Here is a 12,407-nt window from a genome sequence, read left to right as displayed (position 1 = left end):
GCTTTCAGCAGAGGGCGCTGTTTCCCACCTCTTGGAAAACGCCATCACTTTGAATGGAGGAAGAGTATTTATTTTGCCCTCATGGGAGGAACATCCATCTACAGTGTTTTTCTCTCTGCTGTGAAGTTCAAACAGGCTTACAGGCTGGCTGTGGCTGCGACCGGTGGCACAAAACAGCCAGAAAAACCATACGAGCAGCAAAGTGTGCACACACATCCGAGACCGTTTGCAGAAGCGCAGTTTGACCAGTGTCGTCTTTAAAAGGAAAGTTTTCAGAGAGCTTTCCGGCTTACGGCCATACTACCCTGAGAACGCCCGATCTCGTCCGATCTCGGAAGCTAAGCAGGGGCGGGCCTGGTGAGTACTTGGATGGGAGACCGCCTGGGAATACCAGGTGCTGTAAGCTTTTTAGGCTCTTGGCTTTCAGCAGAGGGCGCTGTTTCCCACCTCTTGGAAAACGCCATCACTTTGAATGGAGGAAGAGTATTTATTTTGCCCTCATGTGAGGAACATCCATCTACAGTGTTTTTCTCTCTGCTGTGAAGTTCAAACAGGCTTACAGGCTGGCTGTGGCTGCGACCGGTGGCACAAAACAGCCAGAAAAACCATACGAGCAGCAAAGTGTGCACACACATCCGAGACCGTTTGCAGAAGCGCAGTTTGACCAGTGTCGTCTTTAAAAGGAAAGTTTTCAGAGAGCTTTCCGGCTTACGGCCATACTACCCTGAGAACGCCCGATCTCGTCCGATCTCGGAAGCTAAGCAGGGGCGGGCCTGGTGAGTACTTGGATGGGAGACCGCCTGGGAATACCAGGTGCTGTAAGCTTTTTAGGCTCTTGGCTTTCAGCAGAGGGCGCTGTTTCCCACTTCTTGGAAAACGCCATCACTTTGAATGGAGGAAGAGTATTTATTTTGCCCTCATGTGAGGAACATCCATCTACAGTGTTTTTCTCTCTGCTGTGAAGTTCAAACAGGCTTACAGGCTGGCTGTGGCTGCGACCGGTGGCACAAAACAGCCAGAAAAACCATACGAGCAGCAAAGTGTGCACACACATCCGAGACCGTTTGCAGAAGCGCAGTTTGACCAGTGTCGTCTTTAAAAGGAAAGTTTTCAGAGAGCTTTCCGGCTTACGGCCATACTACCCTGAGAACGCCCGATCTCGTCCGATCTCGGAAGCTAAGCAGGGGCGGGCCTGGTGAGTACTTGGATGGGAGACCGCCTGGGAATACCAGGTGCTGTAAGCTTTTTAGGCTCTTGGCTTTCAGCAGAGGGCGCTGTTTCCCACTTCTTGGAAAACGCCATCACTTTGAATGGAGGAAGAGTATTTATTTTGCCCTCATGTGAGGAACATCCATCTACAGTGTTTTTCTCTCTGCTGTGAAGTTCAAACAGGCTTACAGGCTGGCTGTGGCTGCGACCGGTGGCACAAAACAGCCAGAAAAACCATACGAGCAGCAAAGTGTGCACACACATCCGAGACCGTTTGCAGAAGCGCAGTTTGACCAGTGTCGTCTTTAAAAGGAAAGTTTTCAGAGAGCTTTCCGGCTTACGGCCATACTACCCTGAGAACGCCCGATCTCGTCCGATCTCGGAAGCTAAGCAGGGGCGGGCCTGGTGAGTACTTGGATGGGAGACCGCCTGGGAATACCAGGTGCTGTAAGCTTTTTAGGCTCTTGGCTTTCAGCAGAGGGCGCTGTTTCCCACTTCTTGGAAAACGCCATCACTTTGAATGGAGGAAGAGTATTTATTTTGCCCTCATGTGAGGAACATCCATCTACAGTGTTTTTCTCTCTGCTGTGAAGTTCAAACAGGCTTACAGGCTGGCTGTGGCTGCGACCGGTGGCACAAAACAGCCAGAAAAACCATACGAGCAGCAAAGTGTGCACACACATCCGAGACCGTTTGCAGAAGCGCAGTTTGACCAGTGTCGTCTTTAAAAGGAAAGTTTTCAGAGAGCTTTCCGGCTTACGGCCATACTACCCTGAGAACGCCCGATCTCGTCCGATCTCGGAAGCTAAGCAGGGGCGGGCCTGGTGAGTACTTGGATGGGAGACCGCCTGGGAATACCAGGTGCTGTAAGCTTTTTAGGCTCTTGGCTTTCAGCAGAGGGCGCTGTTTCCCACTTCTTGGAAAACGCCGTCACTTTGAATGGAGGAAGAGTATTTATTTTGCCCTCATGTGAGGAACATCCATCTACAGTGTTTTTCTCTCTGCTGTGAAGTTCAAACAGGCTTACAGGCTGGCTGTGGCTGCGACCGGTGGCACAAAACAGCCAGAAAAACCATACGAGCAGCAAAGTGTGCACACACATCCGAGACCGTTTGCAGAAGCGCAGTTTGACCAGTGTCGTCTTTAAAAGGAAAGTTTTCAGAGAGCTTTCCGGCTTACGGCCATACTACCCTGAGAACGCCCGATCTCGTCCGATCTCGGAAGCTAAGCAGGGGCGGGCCTGGTTAGTACTTGGATGGGAGACCGCCTGGGAATACCAGGTGCTGAAAGCTTTTTAGGCTCTTGGCTTTCAGCAGAGGGCGCTGTTTCCCACCTCTTGGAAAACGCCATCACTTTGAATGGAGGAAGAGTATTTATTTTGCCCTCATGGGAGGAACATCCATCTACAGTGTTTTTCTCTCTGCTGTGAAGTTCAAACAGGCTTACAGGCTGGCTGTGGCTGCGACCGGTGGCACAAAACAGCCAGAAAAACCATACGAGCAGCAAAGTGTGCACACACATCCGAGACCGTTTGCAGAAGCGCAGTTTGACCAGTGTCGTCTTTAAAAGGAAAGTTTTCAGAGAGCTTTCCGGCTTACGGCCATACTACCCTGAGAACGCCCGATCTCGTCCGATCTCGGAAGCTAAGCAGGGGCGGGCCTGGTGAGTACTTGGATGGGAGACCGCCTGGGAATACCAGGTGCTGTAAGCTTTTTAGGCTCTTGGCTTTCAGCAGAGGGCGCTGTTTCCCACCTCTTGGAAAACGCCATCACTTTGAATGGAGGAAGAGTATTTATTTTGCCCTCATGTGAGGAACATCCATCTACAGTGTTTTTCTCTCTGCTGTGAAGTTCAAACAGGCTTACAGGCTGGCTGTGGCTGCGACCGGTGGCACAAAACAGCCAGAAAAACCATACGAGCAGCAAAGTGTGCACACACATCCGAGACCGTTTGCAGAAGCGCAGTTTGACCAGTGTCGTCTTTAAAAGGAAAGTTTTCAGAGAGCTTTCCGGCTTACGGCCATACTACCCTGAGAACGCCCGATCTCGTCCGATCTCGGAAGCTAAGCAGGGGCGGGCCTGGTGAGTACTTGGATGGGAGACCGCCTGGGAATACCAGGTGCTGTAAGCTTTTTAGGCTCTTGGCTTTCAGCAGAGGGCGCTGTTTCCCACTTCTTGGAAAACGCCATCACTTTGAATGGAGGAAGAGTATTTATTTTGCCCTCATGTGAGGAACATCCATCTACAGTGTTTTTCTCTCTGCTGTGAAGTTCAAACAGGCTTACAGGCTGGCTGTGGCTGCGACCGGTGGCACAAAACAGCCAGAAAAACCATACGAGCAGCAAAGTGTGCACACACATCCGAGACCGTTTGCAGAAGCGCAGTTTGACCAGTGTCGTCTTTAAAAGGAAAGTTTTCAGAGAGCTTTCCGGCTTACGGCCATACTACCCTGAGAACGCCCGATCTCGTCCGATCTCGGAAGCTAAGCAGGGGCGGGCCTGGTTAGTACTTGGATGGGAGACCGCCTGGGAATACCAGGTGCTGAAAGCTTTTTAGGCTCTTGGCTTTCAGCAGAGGGCGCTGTTTCCCACCTCTTGGAAAACGCCATCACTTTGAATGGAGGAAGAGTATTTATTTTGCCCTCATGGGAGGAACATCCATCTACAGTGTTTTTCTCTCTGCTGTGAAGTTCAAACAGGCTTACAGGCTGGCTGTGGCTGCGACCGGTGGCACAAAACAGCCAGAAAAACCATACGAGCAGCAAAGTGTGCACACACATCCGAGACCGTTTGCAGAAGCGCAGTTTGACCAGTGTCGTCTTTAAAAGGAAAGTTTTCAGAGAGCTTTCCGGCTTACGGCCATACTACCCTGAGAACGCCCGATCTCGTCCGATCTCGGAAGCTAAGCAGGGGCGGGCCTGGTGAGTACTTGGATGGGAGACCGCCTGGGAATACCAGGTGCTGTAAGCTTTTTAGGCTCTTGGCTTTCAGCAGAGGGCGCTGTTTCCCACTTCTTGGAAAACGCCATCACTTTGAATGGAGGAAGAGTATTTATTTTGCCCTCATGTGAGGAACATCCATCTACAGTGTTTTTCTCTCTGCTGTGAAGTTCAAACAGGCTTACAGGCTGGCTGTGGCTGCGACCGGTGGCACAAAACAGCCAGAAAAACCATACGAGCAGCAAAGTGTGCACACACATCCGAGACCGTTTGCAGAAGCGCAGTTTGACCAGTGTCGTCTTTAAAAGGAAAGTTTTCAGAGAGCTTTCCGGCTTACGGCCATACTACCCTGAGAACGCCCGATCTCGTCCGATCTCGGAAGCTAAGCAGGGGCGGGCCTGGTGAGTACTTGGATGGGAGACCGCCTGGGAATACCAGGTGCTGTAAGCTTTTTAGGCTCTTGGCTTTCAGCAGAGGGCGCTGTTTCCCACTTCTTGGAAAACGCCATCACTTTGAATGGAGGAAGAGTATTTATTTTGCCCTCATGTGAGGAACATCCATCTACAGTGTTTTTCTCTCTGCTGTGAAGTTCAAACAGGCTTACAGGCTGGCTGTGGCTGCGACCGGTGGCACAAAACAGCCAGAAAAACCATACGAGCAGCAAAGTGTGCACACACATCCGAGACCGTTTGCAGAGGCGCAGTTTGACCAGTGTCGTCTTTAAAAGGAAAGTTTTCAGAGAGCTTTCCGGCTTACGGCCATACTACCCTGAGAACGCCCGATCTCGTCCGATCTCGGAAGCTAAGCAGGGGCGGGCCTGGTTAGTACTTGGATGGGAGACCGCCTGGGAATACCAGGTGCTGAAAGCTTTTTAGGCTCTTGGCTTTCAGCAGAGGGCGCTGTTTCCCACCTCTTGGAAAACGCCATCACTTTGAATGGAGGAAGAGTATTTATTTTGCCCTCATGGGAGGAACATCCATCTACAGTGTTTTTCTCTCTGCTGTGAAGTTCAAACAGGCTTACAGGCTGGCTGTGGCTGCGACCGGTGGCACAAAACAGCCAGAAAAACCATACGAGCAGCAAAGTGTGCACACACATCCGAGACCGTTTGCAGAAGCGCAGTTTGACCAGTGTCGTCTTTAAAAGGAAAGTTTTCAGAGAGCTTTCCGGCTTACGGCCATACTACCCTGAGAACGCCCGATCTCGTCCGATCTCGGAAGCTAAGCAGGGGCGGGCCTGGTGAGTACTTGGATGGGAGACCGCCTGGGAATACCAGGTGCTGTAAGCTTTTTAGGCTCTTGGCTTTCAGCAGAGGGCGCTGTTTCCCACCTCTTGGAAAACGCCATCACTTTGAATGGAGGAAGAGTATTTATTTTGCCCTCATGTGAGGAACATCCATCTACAGTGTTTTTCTCTCTGCTGTGAAGTTCAAACAGGCTTACAGGCTGGCTGTGGCTGCGACCGGTGGCACAAAACAGCCAGAAAAACCATACGAGCAGCAAAGTGTGCACACACATCCGAGACCGTTTGCAGAAGCGCAGTTTGACCAGTGTCGTCTTTAAAAGGAAAGTTTTCAGAGAGCTTTCCGGCTTACGGCCATACTACCCTGAGAACGCCCGATCTCGTCCGATCTCGGAAGCTAAGCAGGGGCGGGCCTGGTGAGTACTTGGATGGGAGACCGCCTGGGAATACCAGGTGCTGTAAGCTTTTTAGGCTCTTGGCTTTCAGCAGAGGGCGCTGTTTCCCACTTCTTGGAAAACGCCATCACTTTGAATGGAGGAAGAGTATTTATTTTGCCCTCATGTGAGGAACATCCATCTACAGTGTTTTTCTCTCTGCTGTGAAGTTCAAACAGGCTTACAGGCTGGCTGTGGCTGCGACCGGTGGCACAAAACAGCCAGAAAAACCATACGAGCAGCAAAGTGTGCACACACATCCGAGACCGTTTGCAGAAGCGCAGTTTGACCAGTGTCGTCTTTAAAAGGAAAGTTTTCAGAGAGCTTTCCGGCTTACGGCCATACTACCCTGAGAACGCCCGATCTCGTCCGATCTCGGAAGCTAAGCAGGGGCGGGCCTGGTGAGTACTTGGATGGGAGACCGCCTGGGAATACCAGGTGCTGTAAGCTTTTTAGGCTCTTGGCTTTCAGCAGAGGGCGCTGTTTCCCACTTCTTGGAAAACGCCGTCACTTTGAATGGAGGAAGAGTATTTATTTTGCCCTCATGTGAGGAACATCCATCTACAGTGTTTTTCTCTCTGCTGTGAAGTTCAAACAGGCTTACAGGCTGGCTGTGGCTGCGACCGGTGGCACAAAACAGCCAGAAAAACCATACGAGCAGCAAAGTGTGCACACACATCCGAGACCGTTTGCAGAAGCGCAGTTTGACCAGTGTCGTCTTTAAAAGGAAAGTTTTCAGAGAGCTTTCCGGCTTACGGCCATACTACCCTGAGAACGCCCGATCTCGTCCGATCTCGGAAGCTAAGCAGGGGCGGGCCTGGTTAGTACTTGGATGGGAGACCGCCTGGGAATACCAGGTGCTGAAAGCTTTTTAGGCTCTTGGCTTTCAGCAGAGGGCGCTGTTTCCCACCTCTTGGAAAACGCCATCACTTTGAATGGAGGAAGAGTATTTATTTTGCCCTCATGGGAGGAACATCCATCTACAGTGTTTTTCTCTCTGCTGTGAAGTTCAAACAGGCTTACAGGCTGGCTGTGGCTGCGACCGGTGGCACAAAACAGCCAGAAAAACCATACGAGCAGCAAAGTGTGCACACACATCCGAGACCGTTTGCAGAAGCGCAGTTTGACCAGTGTCGTCTTTAAAAGGAAAGTTTTCAGAGAGCTTTCCGGCTTACGGCCATACTACCCTGAGAACGCCCGATCTCGTCCGATCTCGGAAGCTAAGCAGGGGCGGGCCTGGTGAGTACTTGGATGGGAGACCGCCTGGGAATACCAGGTGCTGTAAGCTTTTTAGGCTCTTGGCTTTCAGCAGAGGGCGCTGTTTCCCACTTCTTGGAAAACGCCGTCACTTTGAATGGAGGAAGAGTATTTATTTTGCCCTCATGTGAGGAACATCCATCTACAGTGTTTTTCTCTCTGCTGTGAAGTTCAAACAGGCTTACAGGCTGGCTGTGGCTGCGACCGGTGGCACAAAACAGCCAGAAAAACCATACGAGCAGCAAAGTGTGCACACACATCCGAGACCGTTTGCAGAAGCGCAGTTTGACCAGTGTCGTCTTTAAAAGGAAAGTTTTCAGAGAGCTTTCCGGCTTACGGCCATACTACCCTGAGAACGCCCGATCTCGTCCGATCTCGGAAGCTAAGCAGGGGCGGGCCTGGTTAGTACTTGGATGGGAGACCGCCTGGGAATACCAGGTGCTGAAAGCTTTTTAGGCTCTTGGCTTTCAGCAGAGGGCGCTGTTTCCCACCTCTTGGAAAACGCCATCACTTTGAATGGAGGAAGAGTATTTATTTTGCCCTCATGGGAGGAACATCCATCTACAGTGTTTTTCTCTCTGCTGTGAAGTTCAAACAGGCTTACAGGCTGGCTGTGGCTGCGACCGGTGGCACAAAACAGCCAGAAAAACCATACGAGCAGCAAAGTGTGCACACACATCCGAGACCGTTTGCAGAAGCGCAGTTTGACCAGTGTCGTCTTTAAAAGGAAAGTTTTCAGAGAGCTTTCCGGCTTACGGCCATACTACCCTGAGAACGCCCGATCTCGTCCGATCTCGGAAGCTAAGCAGGGGCGGGCCTGGTGAGTACTTGGATGGGAGACCGCCTGGGAATACCAGGTGCTGTAAGCTTTTTAGGCTCTTGGCTTTCAGCAGAGGGCGCTGTTTCCCACTTCTTGGAAAACGCCATCACTTTGAATGGAGGAAGAGTATTTATTTTGCCCTCATGTGAGGAACATCCATCTACAGTGTTTTTCTCTCTGCTGTGAAGTTCAAACAGGCTTACAGGCTGGCTGTGGCTGCGACCGGTGGCACAAAACAGCCAGAAAAACCATACGAGCAGCAAAGTGTGCACACACATCCGAGACCGTTTGCAGAAGCGCAGTTTGACCAGTGTCGTCTTTAAAAGGAAAGTTTTCAGAGAGCTTTCCGGCTTACGGCCATACTACCCTGAGAACGCCCGATCTCGTCCGATCTCGGAAGCTAAGCAGGGGCGGGCCTGGTGAGTACTTGGATGGGAGACCGCCTGGGAATACCAGGTGCTGTAAGCTTTTTAGGCTCTTGGCTTTCAGCAGAGGGCGCTGTTTCCCACTTCTTGGAAAACGCCATCACTTTGAATGGAGGAAGAGTATTTATTTTGCCCTCATGTGAGGAACATCCATCTACAGTGTTTTTCTCTCTGCTGTGAAGTTCAAACAGGCTTACAGGCTGGCTGTGGCTGCGACCGGTGGCACAAAACAGCCAGAAAAACCATACGAGCAGCAAAGTGTGCACACACATCCGAGACCGTTTGCAGAAGCGCAGTTTGACCAGTGTCGTCTTTAAAAGGAAAGTTTTCAGAGAGCTTTCCGGCTTACGGCCATACTACCCTGAGAACGCCCGATCTCGTCCGATCTCGGAAGCTAAGCAGGGGCGGGCCTGGTGAGTACTTGGATGGGAGACCGCCTGGGAATACCAGGTGCTGTAAGCTTTTTAGGCTCTTGGCTTTCAGCAGAGGGCGCTGTTTCCCACTTCTTGGAAAACGCCGTCACTTTGAATGGAGGAAGAGTATTTATTTTGCCCTCATGTGAGGAACATCCATCTACAGTGTTTTTCTCTCTGCTGTGAAGTTCAAACAGGCTTACAGGCTGGCTGTGGCTGCGACCGGTGGCACAAAACAGCCAGAAAAACCATACGAGCAGCAAAGTGTGCACACACATCCGAGACCGTTTGCAGAAGCGCAGTTTGACCAGTGTCGTCTTTAAAAGGAAAGTTTTCAGAGAGCTTTCCGGCTTACGGCCATACTACCCTGAGAACGCCCGATCTCGTCCGATCTCGGAAGCTAAGCAGGGGCGGGCCTGGTTAGTACTTGGATGGGAGACCGCCTGGGAATACCAGGTGCTGAAAGCTTTTTAGGCTCTTGGCTTTCAGCAGAGGGCGCTGTTTCCCACCTCTTGGAAAACGCCATCACTTTGAATGGAGGAAGAGTATTTATTTTGCCCTCATGGGAGGAACATCCATCTACAGTGTTTTTCTCTCTGCTGTGAAGTTCAAACAGGCTTACAGGCTGGCTGTGGCTGCGACCGGTGGCACAAAACAGCCAGAAAAACCATACGAGCAGCAAAGTGTGCACACACATCCGAGACCGTTTGCAGAAGCGCAGTTTGACCAGTGTCGTCTTTAAAAGGAAAGTTTTCAGAGAGCTTTCCGGCTTACGGCCATACTACCCTGAGAACGCCCGATCTCGTCCGATCTCGGAAGCTAAGCAGGGGCGGGCCTGGTGAGTACTTGGATGGGAGACCGCCTGGGAATACCAGGTGCTGTAAGCTTTTTAGGCTCTTGGCTTTCAGCAGAGGGCGCTGTTTCCCACTTCTTGGAAAACGCCGTCACTTTGAATGGAGGAAGAGTATTTATTTTGCCCTCATGTGAGGAACATCCATCTACAGTGTTTTTCTCTCTGCTGTGAAGTTCAAACAGGCTTACAGGCTGGCTGTGGCTGCGACCGGTGGCACAAAACAGCCAGAAAAACCATACGAGCAGCAAAGTGTGCACACACATCCGAGACCGTTTGCAGAAGCGCAGTTTGACCAGTGTCGTCTTTAAAAGGAAAGTTTTCAGAGAGCTTTCCGGCTTACGGCCATACTACCCTGAGAACGCCCGATCTCGTCCGATCTCGGAAGCTAAGCAGGGGCGGGCCTGGTTAGTACTTGGATGGGAGACCGCCTGGGAATACCAGGTGCTGAAAGCTTTTTAGGCTCTTGGCTTTCAGCAGAGGGCGCTGTTTCCCACCTCTTGGAAAACGCCATCACTTTGAATGGAGGAAGAGTATTTATTTTGCCCTCATGGGAGGAACATCCATCTACAGTGTTTTTCTCTCTGCTGTGAAGTTCAAACAGGCTTACAGGCTGGCTGTGGCTGCGACCGGTGGCACAAAACAGCCAGAAAAACCATACGAGCAGCAAAGTGTGCACACACATCCGAGACCGTTTGCAGAAGCGCAGTTTGACCAGTGTCGTCTTTAAAAGGAAAGTTTTCAGAGAGCTTTCCGGCTTACGGCCATACTACCCTGAGAACGCCCGATCTCGTCCGATCTCGGAAGCTAAGCAGGGGCGGGCCTGGTGAGTACTTGGATGGGAGACCGCCTGGGAATACCAGGTGCTGTAAGCTTTTTAGGCTCTTGGCTTTCAGCAGAGGGCGCTGTTTCCCACTTCTTGGAAAACGCCATCACTTTGAATGGAGGAAGAGTATTTATTTTGCCCTCATGTGAGGAACATCCATCTACAGTGTTTTTCTCTCTGCTGTGAAGTTCAAACAGGCTTACAGGCTGGCTGTGGCTGCGACCGGTGGCACAAAACAGCCAGAAAAACCATACGAGCAGCAAAGTGTGCACACACATCCGAGACCGTTTGCAGAAGCGCAGTTTGACCAGTGTCGTCTTTAAAAGGAAAGTTTTCAGAGAGCTTTCCGGCTTACGGCCATACTACCCTGAGAACGCCCGATCTCGTCCGATCTCGGAAGCTAAGCAGGGGCGGGCCTGGTGAGTACTTGGATGGGAGACCGCCTGGGAATACCAGGTGCTGTAAGCTTTTTAGGCTCTTGGCTTTCAGCAGAGGGCGCTGTTTCCCACTTCTTGGAAAACGCCATCACTTTGAATGGAGGAAGAGTATTTATTTTGCCCTCATGTGAGGAACATCCATCTACAGTGTTTTTCTCTCTGCTGTGAAGTTCAAACAGGCTTACAGGCTGGCTGTGGCTGCGACCGGTGGCACAAAACAGCCAGAAAAACCATACGAGCAGCAAAGTGTGCACACACATCCGAGACCGTTTGCAGAAGCGCAGTTTGACCAGTGTCGTCTTTAAAAGGAAAGTTTTCAGAGAGCTTTCCGGCTTACAGCCATACTACCCTGAGAACGCCCGATCTCGTCCGATCTCGGAAGCTAAGCAGGGGCGGGCCTGGTGAGTACTTGGAATGGGAGACCGCCTGGGAATACCAGGTGCTGTAAGCTTTTTAGGCTCTTGGCTTTCAGCAGAGGGCGCTGTTTCCCACTTCTTGGAAAACGCCATCACTTTGAATGGAGGAAGAGTATTTATTTTGCCCTCATGTGAGGAACATCCATCTAAAGTGTTTTTCTCTCTGCTGTGAAGTTCAAACAGGCTTACAGGCTGGCTGTGGCTGCGACCGGTGGCACAAAACAGCCAGAAAAACCATACGAGCAGCAAAGTGTGCACACACATCCGAGACCGTTTGCAGAAGCGCAGTTTGACCAGTGTCGTCTTTAAAAGGAAAGTTTTCAGAGAGCTTTCCGGCTTACGGCCATACTACCCTGAGAACGCCCGATCTCGTCCGATCTCGGAAGCTAAGCAGGGGCGGGCCTGGTTAGTACTTGGATGGGAGACCGCCTGGGAATACCAGGTGCTGTAAGCTTTTTAGGCTCTTGGCTTTCAGCAGAGGGCGCTGTTTCCCACTTCTTGGAAAACGCCATCACTTTGAATGGAGGAAGAGTATTTATTTTGCCCTCATGTGAGGAACATCCATCTACAGTGTTTTTCTCTCTGCTGTGAAGTTCAAACAGGCTTACAGGCTGGCTGTGGCTGCGACCGGTGGCACAAAACAGCCAGAAAAACCATACGAGCAGCAAAGTGTGCACACACATCCGAGACCGTTTGCAGAAGCGCAGTTTGACCAGTGTCGTCTTTAAAAGGAAAGTTTTCAGAGAGCTTTCCGGCTTACGGCCATACTACCCTGAGAACGCCCGATCTCGTCCGATCTCGGAAGCTAAGCAGGGGCGGGCCTGGTGAGTACTTGGAATGGGAGACCGCCTGGGAATACCAGGTGCTGTAAGCTTTTTAGGCTCTTGGCTTTCAGCAGAGGGCGCTGTTTCCCACTTCTTGGAAAACGCCATCACTTTGAATGGAGGAAGAGTATTTATTTTGCCCTCATGTGAGGAACATCCATCTACAGTGTTTTTCTCTCTGCTGTGAAGTTCAAACAGGCTTACAGGCTGGCTGTGGCTGCGACCGGTGGCACAAAACAGCCAGAAAAACCATACGAGCAGCAAAGTGTGCACACACATCCGAGACCGTTTGCAGAAGCGCAGTTTGACCAGTGTCG

At 51.2% G+C, this 12,407-nt stretch overlaps 29 non-coding genes across 29 annotated transcripts; all 29 read left to right on the top strand.

Annotated features, from left to right (window-relative positions):
• Positions 1 to 287: 287 nt before the first annotated feature.
• LOC129174780 (5S ribosomal RNA) lies at positions 288 to 406 on the top strand. The gene has a single exon (XR_008567757.1). It is a non-coding gene; the product is annotated as a 5S ribosomal RNA (ribosomal RNA).
• Positions 407 to 706: 300 nt separating this feature from the next.
• Positions 707 to 825, top strand: LOC129174779 (5S ribosomal RNA). The gene has a single exon (XR_008567756.1). It is a non-coding gene; the product is annotated as a 5S ribosomal RNA (ribosomal RNA).
• Positions 826 to 1,125: 300 nt separating this feature from the next.
• LOC129174778 (5S ribosomal RNA) lies at positions 1,126 to 1,244 on the top strand. Its single transcript, XR_008567755.1, has one exon. It is a non-coding gene; the product is annotated as a 5S ribosomal RNA (ribosomal RNA).
• A 300-nt stretch (positions 1,245 to 1,544) lies between these two features.
• LOC129174777 (5S ribosomal RNA) lies at positions 1,545 to 1,663 on the top strand. The gene has a single exon (XR_008567754.1). It is a non-coding gene; the product is annotated as a 5S ribosomal RNA (ribosomal RNA).
• Positions 1,664 to 1,963: 300 nt separating this feature from the next.
• LOC129174776 (5S ribosomal RNA) lies at positions 1,964 to 2,082 on the top strand. Its single transcript, XR_008567753.1, has one exon. It is a non-coding gene; the product is annotated as a 5S ribosomal RNA (ribosomal RNA).
• Positions 2,083 to 2,382: 300 nt separating this feature from the next.
• Positions 2,383 to 2,501, top strand: LOC129175085 (5S ribosomal RNA). Its single transcript, XR_008568055.1, has one exon. It is a non-coding gene; the product is annotated as a 5S ribosomal RNA (ribosomal RNA).
• Positions 2,502 to 2,801: 300 nt separating this feature from the next.
• Positions 2,802 to 2,920, top strand: LOC129174775 (5S ribosomal RNA). The gene has a single exon (XR_008567752.1). It is a non-coding gene; the product is annotated as a 5S ribosomal RNA (ribosomal RNA).
• Positions 2,921 to 3,220: 300 nt separating this feature from the next.
• Positions 3,221 to 3,339, top strand: LOC129174774 (5S ribosomal RNA). Its single transcript, XR_008567751.1, has one exon. It is a non-coding gene; the product is annotated as a 5S ribosomal RNA (ribosomal RNA).
• Positions 3,340 to 3,639: 300 nt separating this feature from the next.
• Positions 3,640 to 3,758, top strand: LOC129175084 (5S ribosomal RNA). The gene has a single exon (XR_008568054.1). It is a non-coding gene; the product is annotated as a 5S ribosomal RNA (ribosomal RNA).
• Positions 3,759 to 4,058: 300 nt separating this feature from the next.
• LOC129174773 (5S ribosomal RNA) lies at positions 4,059 to 4,177 on the top strand. The gene has a single exon (XR_008567750.1). It is a non-coding gene; the product is annotated as a 5S ribosomal RNA (ribosomal RNA).
• Positions 4,178 to 4,477: 300 nt separating this feature from the next.
• LOC129174772 (5S ribosomal RNA) lies at positions 4,478 to 4,596 on the top strand. Its single transcript, XR_008567749.1, has one exon. It is a non-coding gene; the product is annotated as a 5S ribosomal RNA (ribosomal RNA).
• Positions 4,597 to 4,896: 300 nt separating this feature from the next.
• On the top strand, positions 4,897 to 5,015 carry LOC129175083 (5S ribosomal RNA). The gene has a single exon (XR_008568053.1). It is a non-coding gene; the product is annotated as a 5S ribosomal RNA (ribosomal RNA).
• A 300-nt stretch (positions 5,016 to 5,315) lies between these two features.
• LOC129174771 (5S ribosomal RNA) lies at positions 5,316 to 5,434 on the top strand. Its single transcript, XR_008567748.1, has one exon. It is a non-coding gene; the product is annotated as a 5S ribosomal RNA (ribosomal RNA).
• Positions 5,435 to 5,734: 300 nt separating this feature from the next.
• LOC129174769 (5S ribosomal RNA) lies at positions 5,735 to 5,853 on the top strand. The gene has a single exon (XR_008567746.1). It is a non-coding gene; the product is annotated as a 5S ribosomal RNA (ribosomal RNA).
• A 300-nt stretch (positions 5,854 to 6,153) lies between these two features.
• LOC129174768 (5S ribosomal RNA) lies at positions 6,154 to 6,272 on the top strand. Its single transcript, XR_008567745.1, has one exon. It is a non-coding gene; the product is annotated as a 5S ribosomal RNA (ribosomal RNA).
• Positions 6,273 to 6,572: 300 nt separating this feature from the next.
• On the top strand, positions 6,573 to 6,691 carry LOC129175082 (5S ribosomal RNA). The gene has a single exon (XR_008568052.1). It is a non-coding gene; the product is annotated as a 5S ribosomal RNA (ribosomal RNA).
• A 300-nt stretch (positions 6,692 to 6,991) lies between these two features.
• On the top strand, positions 6,992 to 7,110 carry LOC129174767 (5S ribosomal RNA). Its single transcript, XR_008567744.1, has one exon. It is a non-coding gene; the product is annotated as a 5S ribosomal RNA (ribosomal RNA).
• A 300-nt stretch (positions 7,111 to 7,410) lies between these two features.
• Positions 7,411 to 7,529, top strand: LOC129175080 (5S ribosomal RNA). Its single transcript, XR_008568050.1, has one exon. It is a non-coding gene; the product is annotated as a 5S ribosomal RNA (ribosomal RNA).
• Positions 7,530 to 7,829: 300 nt separating this feature from the next.
• LOC129174766 (5S ribosomal RNA) lies at positions 7,830 to 7,948 on the top strand. The gene has a single exon (XR_008567743.1). It is a non-coding gene; the product is annotated as a 5S ribosomal RNA (ribosomal RNA).
• A 300-nt stretch (positions 7,949 to 8,248) lies between these two features.
• On the top strand, positions 8,249 to 8,367 carry LOC129174765 (5S ribosomal RNA). The gene has a single exon (XR_008567742.1). It is a non-coding gene; the product is annotated as a 5S ribosomal RNA (ribosomal RNA).
• A 300-nt stretch (positions 8,368 to 8,667) lies between these two features.
• Positions 8,668 to 8,786, top strand: LOC129174764 (5S ribosomal RNA). Its single transcript, XR_008567741.1, has one exon. It is a non-coding gene; the product is annotated as a 5S ribosomal RNA (ribosomal RNA).
• A 300-nt stretch (positions 8,787 to 9,086) lies between these two features.
• On the top strand, positions 9,087 to 9,205 carry LOC129175079 (5S ribosomal RNA). The gene has a single exon (XR_008568049.1). It is a non-coding gene; the product is annotated as a 5S ribosomal RNA (ribosomal RNA).
• A 300-nt stretch (positions 9,206 to 9,505) lies between these two features.
• LOC129174763 (5S ribosomal RNA) lies at positions 9,506 to 9,624 on the top strand. Its single transcript, XR_008567740.1, has one exon. It is a non-coding gene; the product is annotated as a 5S ribosomal RNA (ribosomal RNA).
• Positions 9,625 to 9,924: 300 nt separating this feature from the next.
• On the top strand, positions 9,925 to 10,043 carry LOC129175078 (5S ribosomal RNA). The gene has a single exon (XR_008568048.1). It is a non-coding gene; the product is annotated as a 5S ribosomal RNA (ribosomal RNA).
• A 300-nt stretch (positions 10,044 to 10,343) lies between these two features.
• On the top strand, positions 10,344 to 10,462 carry LOC129174762 (5S ribosomal RNA). The gene has a single exon (XR_008567739.1). It is a non-coding gene; the product is annotated as a 5S ribosomal RNA (ribosomal RNA).
• A 300-nt stretch (positions 10,463 to 10,762) lies between these two features.
• LOC129174761 (5S ribosomal RNA) lies at positions 10,763 to 10,881 on the top strand. Its single transcript, XR_008567738.1, has one exon. It is a non-coding gene; the product is annotated as a 5S ribosomal RNA (ribosomal RNA).
• Positions 10,882 to 11,181: 300 nt separating this feature from the next.
• On the top strand, positions 11,182 to 11,301 carry LOC129175349 (5S ribosomal RNA). Its single transcript, XR_008568311.1, has one exon. It is a non-coding gene; the product is annotated as a 5S ribosomal RNA (ribosomal RNA).
• A 300-nt stretch (positions 11,302 to 11,601) lies between these two features.
• Positions 11,602 to 11,720, top strand: LOC129175409 (5S ribosomal RNA). Its single transcript, XR_008568363.1, has one exon. It is a non-coding gene; the product is annotated as a 5S ribosomal RNA (ribosomal RNA).
• A 300-nt stretch (positions 11,721 to 12,020) lies between these two features.
• LOC129175301 (5S ribosomal RNA) lies at positions 12,021 to 12,140 on the top strand. The gene has a single exon (XR_008568265.1). It is a non-coding gene; the product is annotated as a 5S ribosomal RNA (ribosomal RNA).
• The last annotated feature ends 267 nt before the right edge of the window (positions 12,141 to 12,407 follow it).

Source organism: Dunckerocampus dactyliophorus, unplaced genomic scaffold, assembly GCF_027744805.1.
Source record: "Dunckerocampus dactyliophorus isolate RoL2022-P2 unplaced genomic scaffold, RoL_Ddac_1.1 HiC_scaffold_23, whole genome shotgun sequence".
Lineage (NCBI taxonomy): Eukaryota > Metazoa > Chordata > Actinopteri > Syngnathiformes > Syngnathidae > Dunckerocampus > Dunckerocampus dactyliophorus.
This window is presented reverse-complemented; position numbering and strand designations above follow the sequence as displayed.